The following is a 15804-nucleotide window of genomic DNA, read 5'->3' as shown; positions in this document are numbered from 1 at the left end:
AGGTGAAACCCTGCATTCATCTGTTAGTAACCACAGAGCCGCCAGCTTACCGCAACTATATGGACTCTTTTCTATAATTATTGCATGTTGCTTATGTTGTGGGCGTTGATTTTGCAGGGTTAGGCTCAGACCTTCACAGCATTAATCAGTCTGACATTTGGGGGTTATTGTGTCCAATCCAGTCAGCGAGGACCGACTAATCCATCCCATTCAACATCGAAGGACATTTGCAGTTTATTGCTTATTTCTCACAAAAATGAAGTCGTCATTGCAAACGCTGACTTGTTTTTCAAACTGCAGTAAGACTTATTTTAGATGTTGGCTCATTGGCTTATTTCAATTATTAATTCAACATTCATTTTGAAAGAATGATTGTGCAAATCTGTTTTACATTCATTGTCGATGTTATAAAACCTTTGTACTCTCCTATTAATCTTACACTGGATCATTACACCATAATTGTGTAATGATTTGTACTAATATATACAGGTTTTTTAAATGGATTTTTATCCCATCTGCAAGGTGGAGTTTCATGTAACACCACAAGTGGTGCTCAAAACAATGGTGTTGGACAATGTTGGTATCATTGTTGTTGTCGCAGCCTACATGTTCAATTGATACAAAAAACATATTCTGAAAAGGTTCTGCTATAAAATAATATATATATGTATATATATATACAACATACATGCATACACAAATACAATACAATAGTGACTGCAGAGTAAAATTAAATTAAATATACAAATATTAAATATAGACAGTGTGCAAAATGCAAAGTGTGTGTATGTGTGTAGTGTAAATAAATGAAATGTGTGAAGTGCAGATCAACATAGTGTAAATATTAAGTTATTATTACAGTTATTGCATGGTATAAGGTAACTGCTTAAACACTAATGTCTCCACAAGGTAGGTAAAACACACACACACACACACACGCACATACACACGGACAGATTAGACAGATTGGTGTGAATAACAAGGGAGGGAGAAATAGAAAAGTACCAGAGTAAGTGGTTTTCTCCTCACACCAAAATAAGGTCAAATTGGGCCGTTTTGAACAAGTCCTTGTCTGACGATTTAATGTCAGCGAAATTAATATAAGTGCTTGAGGCACGAAAATGAAAGAGAGGAAGACCGGACAAAAACTAGAGGAATATGAGAAAAGAATAATAAGACGAATGAGAAGAATACAAATGATTAGAACAAAAAAATAAATGAGAAAATCAGGGTTCGAATAACTACCAAGGGGACAGAAATGACGATGGAAAAGTGAAAGTGGAGATCGAATTAGAGTGATACACAAGAAGGGACAAGACATTGAGAAAATGTAAGAGCGGCTCGTCACATCTGCTGGTTAATGTGAAACGGGTTTCTAAAAGGTCAGATTCGTGGCACGGCACTTAGGGATAAGTGGGGTAGTGCTCAGGTCTTTGCCTGCCTTTTCGGGGCTTTAGAGGTATCTGCCATCCGACATTTAACCCTGCCGGCGACGGAGACAATGGACCAATGTCCCTGAAATGAGCACAGGAATTTTATCGGACATAAGCATGTGTCTGTCCTCACAAAGGCTCCACAATAGACGCTCCTGTGACAATGGGCCGCGTACGAGTTTGATGTTAGACAATTTAGTCTAAGTACGTATCCTCAACACACTGACAGCTCATCCTCATCCTCTCTCTCTCTCTCTTTCTGTAGCTCTGCTTCTCAACTGAAAAGAGAGGAGTCATTAAAAAAAACATTGTGTGTGTGCGTGTGTGTAGGTGTGTGTGTGGGTGTGTGTGTGTGTTTGCGTGTCTACGGCAGCTGCTAATTAAGTACAAGTGGTCATCATGTTGAGTGCTGGATCTCTTTCATCCAGCTTACCTCTCCCTTGTTCTGATGTTTAGCTTGTTATCAATTATTATGGATTGGCTTGTCTCCACCTTGAGTATATATATACATATATATATATGTATATATATATATATATATATATATATATACATATATATATATACAGGACTGTCTCAGAAAATTAGAATATTGTGATAAAGTTCTTTATTTTCTGTAATGCAATTAAAAAAACAAAAATGTCATGCATTCTGGATTCATTACAAATCAACTGAAATATTGCAAGCCTTTTATTCTTTTAATATTGCTGATTATGGCTTACAGCTTAAGAAAACTCTAAAATCCTATCTCATAAAATTTTAATATTTCCTCAGACCAAGTAAAAAAGATTTATAACAGCTGAGTGTTTGTCAAGGCTCAGGAAACCCTTGCAGGTGTTTCGAGTTAATTAGACAATTCAAGTGATTTGTTTAATACCCTACTAGTATACTTTTTCATGATATTCTAATATTTAGAGATAGGATATTTGAGTTTTCTTAAGCTGTAAGCCATAATCAGCAATATTAAAAGAATAAAAGGCTTGCAATATTTCAGTTGATTTGTAATGAATCCAGAATGCATGACATTTTGTTTTTAATTGCATTACAGAAAATAAAGAACTTCATCACAATATTCTAATTTTCTGAGACAGTCCTGTATATATATATACATATATATATATATATATATGTATATATATGTGCACATAATTCCTTGGAGTAAGCAGTTTATGGGCCACATTTCCAAGACACTGTATTTACAGGGTTTACAGGAGGTGTCATAATTGGCATCCATGGCCGACTTTGACTCGTGTGTGTCACACACATTACAAATCAATGGCATTTGTGTCTGCGGCTCCAAGAGATGAGTGATGTTGGGTTCGACGTGATTGGCTGCATCAACCTCATTGGCAGCGTGGTGGCGTGCCGGCCAATGGCTATTTGATTATAAGTGGATAAATCAGACAACACACTATTTCCAATCCAGCCATTTTTAGCATGAATTTAACAACAAGAGGTGGGCATGATGCTAACTGCAGCCATTTCTCTCTGTTGGTCTGTGGCTGGTGCAAATTGAAGGCTATTAAAGGCCACTTTATATTAGACTCATAGTTACATGTTGTGTCCCGTGACAGATATAAACAGTAGTGTGTGATGATGTATAGTTCCAGGTTATCTGTTCACAATTAATGTAATTAACGTCTTAAACAAACATGTTAGAACAGCATAACACAGACAGTGACGCAGCTATTAATGTGAGACTGTTTTGTTGTTTACATGTAAGAAAAGTATAAAAGCGCCATATATATTAATGTTATGGTCGCTCGCTTTGGCGGTGCTATATTTTGATAGTTAAGTGTGTACTAGTTAATGAGAAGACAGTTAATTAAGGCTAGTAGTATATAGGGGACATGTATGCGATATGCATGTGCACGCAAGGCAACCTCACATGCACTCTCACGCACGCATATATGTCCCCTTATTATGCATATTTTTATGGAAAAAAATAAAAAAATTTAAATAAAAATTTAAATATATTATTTAAAATATAAAATATGATGACAAATTAAAAATCTACAAAAGAAAATAATTCCCTATAGATAGGAGCTATTGTTTGTACCATTTAAACATTTATAAAACCCTTCCCTGTGTCTTTAATAATACATAGTGTATAGCAACGTGTTGAAATGACTAAGGGGGTGTGTCACACATGCACTAATGTAACTCTGACAGCATACAGGCACGAGCGGTAGGGGGGCGGGAGGCTAAGGTATGGGGGCGTGTTTGGTGGGGAAAAAAAAAAAAAAAGGTGTGTCCTAGAGGAGTAGGGAACGATGTTATTGGTTGCATACTACTTATGAATAAGGGGGAGGGAGGGAGGGACTTATACCGGTATGCATATATATAGAGAGGGGTTTGGGGTAAGAGGGCAGTCTCCAACAGCCTGGTCACTTGTGTGTACTTAGTAGTTGGCTCCTATTACTATTGTTACAGCTATTGCTAACTGCTAACTCTCCTGCTGCTGCTGCTGCTACTGTTTGTGGGAGTGTGTTGGATATCTGCCAGGATTATTTTTCGTCTTTTTTATTTTAATTTTTGATCTATCTCTTTTTTTGATTTTGATTTTATTGTTTGTTTTTATTTTTGAGCTATCTACATACAGTCATTATGTCTGACATCGACAACGACAACACCATCAACAACGATACCATCAACAACGATAAAGACAACCCTGCTGGTTCTATAGGTACGTTGGGGTCCTGTAATCCTAATAATATAGATAAGCCAGCAGGTGTCGCTGCAGCCGTGTATACAGATGTGGATACAGTCATACAGGGCGGCGCACCTCTGATGATGGTCCCCGCGTAGTTGCTGAGCACCTAGGGGTCTATGGGTATGTTTACAAGGTTACCTATGCTAACGGTACTGTAGGGCTAATGAGTACACATATGGGGCGTACCAGATCCCAGGACTACGCGAAGGGCATGTTATTGTCTGTTAGTGACTGGAGACAGTGTCGTTCAGTAATCGGTGGGTCATTTGAGCCGGATAATCCGTCTGATAGTATGACCACAGCCCACTGGTATAGTGAAACAGGGGCTCAAATATACCATATAGATACAGGACCCCTCCCCCGATCACCGCTAGGGTTTCTATTGGTTAGCAGTTGTCAGAACCGTGAATACACGTTGGTGTGTAGAGGATGACGGGTTATGGTCAGACAACCCACCAGTTCAATAGTAGCGAGTATGATAAGTGGTTTCAGACCACATTCTTTGTTCAATGGTGTGATTGGCAGGCCATGCAGGGTCTGTTCAGCCAGGTTGACAACGCTATCAGGGCAGACAGAGTCTATGAGACTTACGGTGCTCTTAGAAAACGTCTTGTCGATGATGCGCCAATTGGTATGCAAATTGGGGTGTCTGCTATCATGCGGACACGGAACTGATAAAGTCGACAAGCCCATGTCATCTAAACGGGGGAAATCAAGGTATGTTTCAACATGTGTATGTTTTTATATGTTAATGTGTTTAAAATTTGATGCATAATTGACACAAATGTCTTTTATTTTATTTTCAGGCGCTGAAAACACAGATGCCAACCACTCATGGGCCGATCAAGTGAAGAACCCCTCATACTGACAATACGGACACCGAGGTCACATGCACTGTTGACCCGGTTGCATATTTTATGGCCGGGCATGCTATGACCATACAGCATCATCAGGACACGTGGGAGACCGTGGCAACGAACACCGAGGGCTTGACATCATCGGACCTCCCGACTCTAAAAGAACACCCGTGTTTCACAGAATGTGTTAAACGGGAGTTCTACGCCTGCTGTCTGCTGCCGTCCAGTACTACAAGGAGAAAAATGTTACGGATGTTATACTGCTCATCCCAGTCAGATCCACCATCCATGCCTGTGGCCTATACCAGAAGACTTCTACACTGAGCACTATGAGGAGTTGATGTATACCTTGTGGACCGACGATTTCATACCAACAGTGCAAATGTATGTGTCACTCTATGGTATTGAAACAACAGCTGATAGGATCAATGGAGCTGCAGCCATGATATGCCATAATCTGCTTACCGCAGATAATGTGCACTTAGCGCTTGTAAGCTAGGAAGACCCCATGCCATCTGAGTATGAGCCCCAGGGTACAATTGGGCCTCAGGCATGAGAAGCTATGTGATAGTTGGCTAAAGTCTGTACATCGGCCATCCTATAACCGTTGAGCATGCTATTGTTTCTTCTTATGGTATCAAACATGTGTTGTTTATGTGTGGATGCAATAAAACAGCTTGTTACAGTTACTGCCGTGATCATTTCTAACAAACCTTTATCATGGATAGGACACTACAGACGATTTATTACGATCCAGCTCATCCGGGGGGCTTAGGTAGTGTAGCAAAACTGTAATGCCGTCAGAGAGCAAACAGGTATTATGCCACAATTATCCAAGGTCAACAATTTTTTATTAGAACAAGATGTTTATACCCTCCATGCCAAAGCAGCTATAAACTTCCCTAGGAATAGAGTACTGGTTAGGGGTATAGACCAACAGTTTCAGGCCGATCTTGTAGATATGATCGAATATTCAGAGGAAAACGATAATGTACGATACCTATTGATGTGTATAGATGTCTTTTCTAAATATGCCTGGGTGAGATGTCTATCTAACAAATCAGCTGCTTCTGTGACAAATGCATTTAAAGACGTTTTGAACGAGGGTCAGTCCCTGTGAAGTTGCAGACAGATGAGGGGACAGAATTTTATAACAAAAAATTTCAACAGTTAATGGATCAGTATAAAATCAAGCATTTTTCAACATCAAACGAGACAAAGGCTAGCATCATAGAGCGTTTTAACAGAACCTTCAAGACACGCATGTGGAGGTATTTAACGTCTGTTAACTCACGCAGATATGTAGAGGTGGTTCAGGATCTTGTTAATGCCTATAATAACTCTCATCATAGGTCTATAAATATGACACCAAGCACTGTAGATAAAAACAATGAAAAAATAGTATTCATGCATCTGTATAAGTTGAAGCCTCAGAAACCCCTGGTTTTTAAATTTAGCAAGGGAGACAACGTAAGAATCTCAAAACTCCGTGGGTGTTTAGGAAAGGTTATAAGCAGACGTTCACAGATGAGCATTTCATCATATCAGAGTGTCTATCCAGGGATCCGCCTGTTTATAAACTAAGCGATAGTGCCAACGATCCTGTGAGGGGAACCTTTACGAGGAGAACTACACAAGGTCATTATAGCTAAAAACAAGACGTGTAAAATAGAATGCGTATTTACCAGAAAAACATCATGGTAAAATATGGTGTTTGTAAAGTGGCTAGGGTGGCCCCAGAAGTTTAACACATGGATCCCTGAAAAAGACATGGTGCCTGTATAGAAAAGGGTAGGGCCCATCGTTCAAAAGGTCACACACTTGAGCACCATTCATCAGACAACATCGGTACAGTATAGCTATGGATAAGAATGGTTTCTATGTTACACTTCCTAGTAACGCTTCCTCCTGGTATATCCGAATAATAAGATATGGAATTACAGAACCAAATTAGCAAAAACTATAGTCTTGAGAGAGCCACACGAGGTCGGACTGATTGAGATTCAATATCCCAAAATGTGGAACAGCTTCAACGATAGCGACGCCAGTATTCAAATATCCTACGATATAACAACGGGGGACCGGGCTTCTATCGCCATGACGGTGGGCTATTATGGGTCTATAGAGGAGCTGGTTTACGAGTTTAACGTCCGAATCCGTGCTTTAACCAAAAAGCCTTACAAGGAATACATGTACTATGATAGCTTTAAAAATAGGGTCTACATCAGCGGCCTGGCAAATAGGGACATTGTCATAAATGGCCGTTTGGCTGAGATTCTAGGCTTGCCTAGCACGGTTTTTCCCACAGCTATGGACCCTCTACACGAAATTACGTCCCACATGCTGCCGATATTCATGGGGGCTGTTATAACATATATGTATATAGCGATATTGTAGACTATCAACTGGTTGGCGATAGCCATGTACCACTCCTGAGATGTATAAATGTGTCTGACGAGGTGCGACGTATACCCACTCTAACTTTTGACAAGCCACACTACACGTCGCTCTCCAAAACGGTGTTTGATGACATTGAGTTAGCTTTAAAAGACGACCAGAACAGATATATACCTTTTTTATACGGTAAAGTGATTGTAAAGCTACATTTTAGACCCATAAAACAGTATTTCTAAAACTATTGAATGATGGGTCGAACCGCCTACGTCCGAGACGATGGCCGTTATATGACATACTACATGAATCAGGCTGGTGGCGACCTACAGGGTTTTATAGGTGCTAGTACCCAGTATGGAAACGGATTGGGAGGTATGTTTCGAAGTCTTTTCAGAATGGCCATACCTCTTTTAAAAGAGGATTTAACATTGCTAAACCACACCTAAGGACAGCGGCTTCTAATATCATGGGTGATGTTGTCTCGAAAATTACTAAACATAACATGGATAAGCAGGAGGGCATGGCATGTTAGTGCATATGAAGCGCCCACTGAAACGACCACCAGTGAATAGGGGCGCCCTACCACAAATAAAAGACGAAAACAGGCGGTAGAACCAAGAAACCTGTCAAAAGAAAACAGCAGCCAAACGAAGCAGATCACAGGAAAACGTGCTCACTTCACTGCTAAAGACATCTTTTAAAAAAAAAAAGAAGAAGAAAAAAAGAAAAGAAAAAACAACAAGACCTAAATTAAGAAACTAAGAAGCTATGTCTCTTATACATAAACAATCTGCAGAATGTGTCAAGACAGAGCTGGATCTGTTTACGGTTCCTTACACTCAAACATCCCTCGAGAAATCTACATTTTTAGAAATTCCTCCAGTGTCTGCAATAACGGAGACCGGACCTTGAGTTCTACATCTTGTCGAGGGCGAAGATTATCTTGATTTGAATGATTCATATCTGTCTTTGAGGGTGAAGATTACGAATCCTGACGGGTCTGATTTACCCGCTGCCGCAGATGTAGGATTCATAAACTACCCAGGATGCACCTTATTTTCCCAAGTAGACATCATGCTGGGTGATAGACTCATATCACAATCATCAAATACTTACCCTACAGAGGAATAATAGAATGTCTGCTCAACTACAGCAAAGACACTCTGGATACACAATTCAGCACCGGATTATTTTGCAAGGACACAGGCTCACATATGAATGTGACCACCATACAGGGTGCTAACACAGGGTTATTGGAGCGTGAAGCTACACGGGCTAGCCGGACGGTTGAGCTAATAGCACCGATACATTCTGATCTGTTTTTCAAGAGAAGTTGTTGCTTAACGGCCGATATTTCTCTGAAATTCATACGATCAAAAGATGCATTTGCCCTAATGACAGCAGCGGATACGCTGTACAGAGTTAAGATTGTATCAGCCAGTATTTTTGTGAAAAGGTTACTGTGGCACCTCCTGTCAGATTGGCTCATAGCCGCCTACAGCACACAAATGCTAAATATGCTCTTGACAGAGTCGCTTTAAAAACTTTTTCCATACCAGCGGGACAAGAGTATGCAATCAGGAGAATTTATACATGGGTCAACTCCTAAATTCATGGTATTATGCTTTGTGGACAATGAAGGATACACAGGTAGCTACGAAGAAACCCTTTAATTTTGAACACTATGATTTAGAGTATTTGAGCATCTCTGCAGACGGACAGTCACACCCATCAAGACCATTCCAGCCCTCATTCCAATACGGTCTCTACACTAGAGAATATTACCACATGATTCAAACTACAGGAGGCATTTAAAGGACAGACCGCTGGCCGTCACCCGTGATTTTGGGAATGGTTACTCAATGTTCTGCATTAATCTGCAGCCTGATGAAGGATGTTCGGGGAATGTGTCTCTGATTAGAACAGGCAACGTTCGTCTGGAGGCTCGATTCCGTGTACCTCTGCCTAGAACAGTGACGTTGATATGTTATTCAGTGTTTGACTCTGTACTTGAGATATCAAACCAGCGCCAGGTATTGATGGATGCATATTGAGGGTTACCTGTTGAAATACGATGAATACCATAGAGTTGACTAGTATAGTCAGAAAATGCATGATTAATGGAACACGTTTTGTGGGGGTCCTGGCCTGTGATCAATTACCTCAGGCAGAATTATACACGCATTCTGCAATGATGATTGTAAACACCCACGCCTGACAAACCTGGAGAGCATTGGTTGGCAATTTATATCACAAAACACAAACACGGTTACTTTTTCGATAGCTTTGGGCATGCCCCCGACTATGTGGGGTTCCCCAGAGAAATAAAAGAGTTCCTCAATGAAACATGTGAGCACATATCTTATTCGAGAAAACAGGTGCAGAACCATCTAGCCACTACTTGTGGGCAGCATTGTGTGTTTTTTCTGTGTCATATACAAAAAGGCTGGTCTTATTCTAAAGTGTTGGCCCTTTACGGTAACAATTTGTTTATTAATGATGCGGGTGTTACTGTTTCGTTAACAAAAGACACTCTACAGATTGTTGTGGCGATTATTTTCCTGTGTGCAGTGTTCGTAAACATCATGTAATGTATTATCAGATACATTATAAATAAAACATGTGACACCCTGTTATTGCTTAGCCTTTTATTCAGAGTATATGTAATGTATTATCAGATACTTTATAAATAAAACATGTGACACCCAGTTATTGCTTAGCCTTTTATTCAGAGTATATGATATGTACAATTAATACGGGTAATGATAAAACAATGAGGTAGAGTAGTTAAAACAAAAACAATTAATACATGTAATAAAACAACGAGGTAGATCGGTCAAAATAAAAATAGAGCAATACATACACTCATGGATATACACACACATACATACATGCATATATATATATTATAAAAGACAGGTACAAGTTGTTATACACTGGTAAAAAGCTTAAAAAGTCACCCAAGGCTTAACAGGTCGGCGTGATCTACCCTTTGAGGTCTTGGGGTCTTAAAAGGTGTCATATTCATCAACACTACGTTTATGGGATGTATGTGCTGTGTCCTCATCTGTACTAAAGTTATTTGGGTCATTCATCTTATTTTTGGCTACAATCTGGCGGACCACAGGATTGGGTATAGCCGACAATGGTACATTTAAATCGGCGAGTGTTTTTAAAAAAACAGCCCATCCCTTTGGTCTAGAGCTGTCTAAGACGTTATGGGTAGCTGTGACACCTCTCACCAAATCATGCAGGTGTGATCCATGAATAATTTGTTTATTAATGATAAGCTCCCCCCTCTCGTTCCACGACACATCGTTTGAGCTGTTTAACGTATCCAGAATACATTCAGCATGTTTTTTGCTTTTTAGGCAAATGTTTTATAACACTCCCAGAACAAGATCCTTTTAGGCACCATGTCGTAAGTACCGATTCCTCTTTGATGCTGTGGGGTTAGCACCAGCATGATTCTCCAGGCGGCAGCGACAGAGTCAAGACGCTCTTCTCGCTCACCTTGTCTCACAAAATTCAAGTATCTTTGTAAAATACCCGCATATTTTTTAGCTTTTTCATATACGTCCGTGTCCGGTTTTTCTAACACCTCGCTCATGGTTCTATCAAGGTCGTTTTCCACAGACTGTCTTATAGATCCTTGTCGCTGGTCAGGCATAGTGTGCTTTAGAGCGTCCAATTGTTGCTGCGGCACCAGAAACATGTCAAGCGTATGATCCATCTACTTTGCACTCACTGACCACCTCTGATAAGATTAATTATAAAAGGAATAGCCGCCCCCAACAGAGAGAATAAAAAACCACCTGTCTGATTGAGTTTCTTCTTCTTACTAGTGAGTGAACCCTTCTTTGATGCCACCAGTCTAATAAGCTTCTTCTTCTTCTTTAAGAGTTTGTACTGCTTGTCAGTCAAGGGATATTACCGCTCAAAACATTTAGTGCAATCTCACACAGAGACTTGACAAAATCAGCTCCGCATTACACACAATGACTCTCCGCACCTTAGGAGACGATTTATATATCAACTCTAACAGAGCAATATTCCTTTGCATACGCAGAGACATTATCTCTTGTGCTTTAGCCATGTACACCACGGGTGGTCTGACAACACAGATGTTCTGAGTCTTAAGTGTTCCGTGTCATGGCTTTATAGTCTATGAGTAAATAACCAAAGGGTAGATGTGTCGCATCATTAAATGACTCTAAAAATGTTGCGTGTTACCAGGAAACATTTGTCGTGCCAGTAACATAATCTGACATTTATCCCTAGGATTCTTAAACAAAATGAGGTAGTTTGTGTTTAAACTAATAGTACGACTAGCCTTTCCCTGAATGAATACATTTTGCACTAAATATATACAGCTTAGGTTTCTGTGATGTACATATTTAGTAAAACATTTTGAACTTCTAGGCTGTTACAGGCATCATTCATTACATCGTCTATGATTAGTAGATTGTTTTGGGTTACGGGTAACAAGTCATCATCACACAGAGATTCGGGTAATCCGTTTACAAAAGTGATCTTGCGTATCTTCAGTAACTGGTCGTAGAGAGGCTGCCAACACGAATATATGTATACCACATTGTCAAAACGCTGCGAAATAACCCTATCTGCGTTGGCAATAATATCCTTGACAAAAAATGTCTTTCCACAGTTTGAAGGACCGCTGACTACCAGACTGAAGGGATGTTGAAAACGAGCGTCAAAACCCAGGGTTATATCAGTAGCCATAGGGGAGCGTGGTGTAATCCGGCATTACTCTCCGCTTGTTGTATACAACTCGCACTTTCTTGAAAACTGTCTCATTTCGCAGATGAAAGTGCCTCTTATCCCGCTTGATGGTGTCAGTGGCAGTCATTAGGGGTGGAGCTGGAGCTTGCTGATTGGCTACAAAAGCGTGTACCATGCCTATTAAAGAAGCCGGTGTGACAACCGCAGCGTTTTGTGCCGTCAAAGACACGCCTTTGCATTTCACAGTGGTCTTGCCCTGTTTCGTAGTGTATGCATAACACTTGGGACCCCCCGAGACAAACTCTGTGATGTAATCCTCCTCAGGGGAGCCACACACGTCACCACTGTTGAGTTCATCGGTTAGATCACCGAGATAGGGCCCCAGCGGTGGTACAAGGTCGCCAGCCCCCGATGTGAACACAATGCTGTCTGTGTCACAGTACAACACTCTCTCCTGTAGGGTGTCTAACACATCGTACAGCATCAGTCTAGCATGGGCTGTTGTCATAGCACCTATAAAGACATTTACATCTTTAATGCGAGAACCCCGACTGTCGGCATGTCGCCACTGCACCAACGCCACATCGTCCGATATGAAACAGAACTGACGGACGCCAAACTGGTCGCTGAACATCAGTTGGGTGAATCGTGTCGGATCGGTGATCAGTTCACAGGACGGCATGTTGTTTCTCATGCTGAAACGTCCCCATAAAGAGTTGAGAAGAAGCTTGTTACAACTCCTCATGGCTTTATTGACACATATTTTGGCTGGATCGAGCTGAATGCCCTCTTTCTCAAAATAGTCCGCCACGTATTTTGCTTTTTCAACATCGGTCTTGACGTGACCAGGATACCCGAAGCCTCCTGCTTGCACTTGAGAAACGTGTTTACATATCCCTAAACAGGGTGTCTGTCTTGGTGGGAAGTGCCACACTTCATCAATGTGTACTATCAGGTATCCTTTTCAAGGGCCTTCTGAGCTCCAATGATACCCATACGCCAGAGAGTTGTCTCTACATCACTGTGTGTACATGCTGTAGACTGGTTCAAATCCTCGGCACATGTCCTGCACAAGGGGAACATGAGTTTTCCATGACATCTGTGGGGAGGACAGGGTGGAACAAGCCTCTTGGGGAGTACCACATTTTACAAACCCAAAATAGTTATCTATAGAATCAAAGTTCTTGAAGATAATCATAGGGTGTCCTACAGGATAAGGCTTGGTACTTGTACCATGGGATACAGACTTGTAAAGTCGTAGTATCTGATTTTCTCGTCATTTTCAGCACTGACCTTGTGGTACAGTTTCATGGCATTTGTTCGGCCTCCAAAGAGCGCCTCGGGGTTTAGCCGCTCAGGCTTTTTATACGTGGCCATGAATGCCTTCACGGAGGCATTGTGACGTTTTAAGGATGCCCACTCGCACTCCCAAATCACCGTGACACGTACACCATGGTGTCTTTGCAGGCTCTGCACTTTGTCCTTAAAGGCATTGTACATTCTACCATAGGTGACCTTGGTAACAGGGTTCACGCCCCTGTACGTGACATTTGACACATCCATGATAGAAACACCCTGCAAACTCGTAGCACATCCGCTCCTCAGCATTATAACCATCAACGTAGAAGGGGTCAAATGCTTGCTCGCCATGATTGAGGGCGTGTTTGATGTCACAGTTGTTTGACAGCGACAGGTACTCGAGCCATTGAATGGAGGCGCCGGAGAATGTTTTGTTCTGAGTTGTGTATGCCCCATCATACGTCAAAGCTACAGTGTCGCGGGGCAGAAACAGTGTCTTGAACACACCCATACAGGCGGAGGCGAGGGTGGTGTAGCTGAAGGGGTCTAACTCTGTACATTGCATGAAACTACTACGATAGGTTGTGCATGCCCTTCTCAATAGTTCAACGTCATTGACGCAGTACCGTGCGATCTCCACTTGGAAGTCAAACGTGCCTCCACAAACTGAGTTGTACCATATCATGAACGTGGCCTTGTCACTGTCGATCATTTCATTGTACCCATAGTCAGACGGTTCAGGATATTTGCCGACATAGTTTTCATGTTCGCGAGTGTTAAACCGATGGGGAAAATGTCCTTTGGCTAGGTCGACAAAGCCTAAGGCTTCAGGAGTCCGCGACAGACGCATGGGCAGAAAACTAAAGGAGTCAATCCACCGTTGTTGATAGGCCTGATCAAACATCAAAATGACACGGCAATAAAGAGCAGTTACACTAGGTGTGATACCTTGCTTGACAAAATACTCTAGGAGTATGTAGTTGTCAAAGCCCGACGCATTGTGTGCTATGAATGTAGCCTCTGTACTTTGGCATTCGATAACGCCGGACAAATGCCCCAACACACTTTAAAGTTGTGAAACAAAAGCGGTCCCCAGACATCTCCATAGCACACACAAAGTTTGCTTCATGTTTCTCCGTGATACCGGGTCTCAAATCGAACAGTATATAGTTTGTCTGTGCTACTTTCTTCTCAACAGGTTGAATAAAACAGTTGTGCTCTTTGACACTTTCCAGTTGGGGCTCCCAGTGTGTACACTTTTGTGCAGCACACGTGTGGGGTTTTTGGCCAGTCTGTAGAGCGTCCCGCAGTCGTCACAGTGTTTCAAGGTCTTGCAGGGTATATACTTGTGAACCATTTCAGGTTTTTTGTGCTGTTCGAAGCAGAATTTTGAATTACAGAGGCGTTTACAATCACCACATTTCAGCTTTGCCTCACCACGGGTCCGACACTCTATGTTGAAACACACATTGCATAGCTGTGAGCAATTGTGATACAATATGGTACTGTATGTTTGATAACAATAGTCGCAAATGTATCTCGCCCCGAAAAAACCCTTCTTGTTTTCGATCAGGTAGTAATGATTATTGTGTAGATATAACCATACTGTTTGAGGGTGTGGAGTGTCTTGGGTCTGAAAACATTCGAGACGTTTACAGCCTACCCGGTTGTGAAAGACTATGATCTTTACACCCAAAAGTCTTTCAAATTTACCAACGCCTGTGAGTGTGATAGGATGGTTTATATCAAAACCGGCTGCCTGATGTATCCGTAGCGAGGTCAGTCTATCAACAGCTGAGGTCTGGGGTATTTATAACGTGCTATACACATGGCAAAGCACAGTTGATTGTCCAGGTTACCCGCATGGTAGAGAAATCGTCCTTTTTTAGACAGTATTTCGTCATAGGTCACCCCTCCCAAATTTAGTCGTTCCCAACACCTCCACTCCTGTTACGGGCTACTGTCACAATCAGGTCCAACGAATCGTCAGATAACGAGTCATCATTGCTTTGCAATACCCTGGATATTAGCTCAAGAAACAAATCCGCATTGTATGCATCATCGACCGTAATATGGCTTGCACATCGCTGGCCAGCGACGGCCCTCGCAATACGACATTCAAAACACTACCTCTAGGAGCTGTATTCACAGCTTGGTCGATAGCCCCACCCACAGCATCACGAATCATGGCCGGAATCATTTCAATATCCTGAAGCCGTATGTCACGAAAATCAACACGTTGGCGTAGCTCAAAAGCATTAAACAATGGTATATCACGGATAGGTAAACTGCCTGTAACACCCCCTGCTGACGCTGTTGTTGTTGCTGATGATGAAGGCTGCTCAAGCACACCCTCCCTCCTGTG

This window comes from Pseudoliparis swirei, chromosome 10, assembly GCF_029220125.1.
Source record: "Pseudoliparis swirei isolate HS2019 ecotype Mariana Trench chromosome 10, NWPU_hadal_v1, whole genome shotgun sequence".
NCBI classification, from domain to species: domain Eukaryota; kingdom Metazoa; phylum Chordata; class Actinopteri; order Perciformes; family Liparidae; genus Pseudoliparis; species Pseudoliparis swirei.
Note: the sequence above shows the minus strand (reverse complement) of the source record.